Here is a 2,500-nt window from a genome sequence, read left to right on the forward strand (position 1 = left end):
TTAGGGTGGCACAGAAATCCCTCGGAATGGGAAAACGGGTCATTTTCGTGTCGCCACATTGCATGCGAACCGCATGCAACTTCCAGAGGCATTTGCAGCAGAAATGCATGTGCAGTCAAAAAAAATTGATATTTTTCACGGATAGACCCCGTGAAACGCTAGAAATTGGCGGGGATGTGTCTCTTGTGGCTCACGGGGCTGTTCGGGTCGCACAGAAATCCCTGGGAATGGGAAAACGGGTCATTTTCGTGTTGCCACATTGCGTACGAACCGCATGAAACTTCCAGAGGCATTTGCAGCAGGAATGCATGTGCACTCAAAAACTTCTATATGTTTCACGGATAGACCCCGTGAAACGCTAGAAATTGGCGGGGATGTGTCTCTTGTGGCTCACGGGGCTGTTAGGGTGGCACAGAACTCCCTCGGAATGGGAAAAGGGGTCATTTTCGTGTTGCCACATTGCATAGGAACGCCATGAAACTTCCAGAGGCATTTGCAGCAGAAAGGCACGTGCACTCAAAAATTTTAATATTTTTCACGCATAGACCCCGTCAAACGCTAGAAGTTGGCGGGGATGTCTCTCTTGTGGCTCACGGGGCTGTTAGGGTCGCACAGAAATGCCTCGGAATGGGAAAACGGGTCATTTTTGTGTGGCCACATTGCATAGGAACGGCATGAAACTTCCAGAGGCATTTGCAGCAGGAATGCATGTGCACTCAAAAACGTCTATATTTTTCACGGATAGACCCCGTGAAACGCTATAAATTGGCGGGGATGTGTCTCTTGTGGCTCACGGGGCTGTTAGGGTCGCACAGAAATCCCTCGGAATGGGAAAACGGGTCATTTTCGTGTTGCCACAATTGGCATACGAACGGCATGAAACTTCCAGAGGCATTTGCAGCAGAAATGCATGTGCACTCAAAAACGTGATTATTTTTTCACGGATAGACCCCGTCAAACGCTCGAATTTGGCGGGGATGTTTCTCTTGTGGGTCACGGGGCTGTTCGGCTCGCACAGAACTCCCTTGGTCCACCTGATTCGTGCATACAGGCAGCAACTAAAACTCTGTAAACCTGCTGTGAGGACATCTAAACAGTGGACCAGTGAGGCTGTGGAAGATTTGCGGGCGTGCTTAGACTGTACTGACTGGGATATGTTCACGACTGCTACCAATAGTCTGGATGAACTCACAGAGGCTGTGTACATCAGCTTCTGTGAGGACTGCTGTATCCCAACACGTACCAGGGTGAACTTTAACAACAACAAGCCCTGGTTCTCAGCAAAGCTCAAAAGGTTGAGGTTGGAGAAGGAGGAAGCGTTTAGGAGTGGGGATAGAGACAGATTCAAGGAGTCGAAGAACAGGTTTAGCAAAGCGGTGAGAGAGGCTAAACGACTGTACTCAGAGACACTAAAACACCAGTTCTCTACTAACGACGCTGCTTCTGTCTGCCAAAGGGCTCAGGCACATCACCAACTACAAACCCAGAGCGCCCCACACCACTAACGACTCCCGCCTAGCCAACGACCTGAACGAGTTCTACCGTAGATTTGAAAGACAATTGGACTGTCCTGAACCACCCCTTCCCACCCAAGAGGCCCCATCCCCCACCCATACTACAGAAACGACTCTCTCCTTTCAGGAGGGAGAAGTTAATGGGCTTTTCAAGAGGCAGAATCCACGCAAAGCAGCCGGGCCGGACTCTGTCTCTCCAGCCACCCTCAGGCACTGCGCTGACCAGCTGTCTCCGGTGTTCACCAACATCTTTAACACCTCCCTGGAGACATGCCATGTACCAGCCTGTCTCAAGTCCTCCACCATCATCGCTGTGCCCAAAAAGCTAAGGCCAACAGGACTAAATGATTACAGACCGGTCGCCCTTACATCTGTGGTAATGAAGTCTTTTGAGCGCCTGCTCCTGGCACACCTCAAAGCCATCACAGACCCTCTCCTGGACCCCCTTCAGTTTGCCTACAGAGCCAACAGGTCTGTGGACGACGCAGTTAACATGGCCCTCCACTTCACCCTACAGCATGTGGACGCCCCAGCATCCTACGCCAGGATCCTGTTTGTGGACTTCAGCTCTGCCTTCAACACCATCATCCCTGCCCTGCTTCAGGACAAGCTCTTCCAGCTGAACGTGCCCTACTCCACCTGCAGGTGGATCACAGACTTCCTCTCTGACAGGAAGCAGTGCGTTAAGCCGGGAACAGAAGTCTCTGACTCCAGGTCCATCAGCACGGGAACTCCTCAGGGCTGCGTCCTTTGCCCACTGCTCTTCTCCCTGTATACCAACAGCTGCGCCTCCAATCATCTGTCCGTCAAACTCTTGAAGTTTGTCGGACGACACCACCCTCATTGGGCTGATCTCTGGTGGGGATGAGTCTGACTATAGGTGGGAAGCTGACAACCTGGTGACCTGGTGTAGCCAGAACAACTTAGAGCTAAATGCTCTAAGGACAGTTGAGATGGTTGTGGACTTCAGGAAGAATACAGCCCCA

This window comes from Petromyzon marinus, unplaced genomic scaffold, assembly GCF_048934315.1.
Source record: "Petromyzon marinus isolate PM22_M1 ecotype Great Lakes invasive population unplaced genomic scaffold, UKy_Petmar_22M1.pri1.0 PM_G_Scaffold_61, whole genome shotgun sequence".
NCBI classification, from domain to species: Eukaryota; Metazoa; Chordata; class Hyperoartia; order Petromyzontiformes; family Petromyzontidae; genus Petromyzon; species Petromyzon marinus.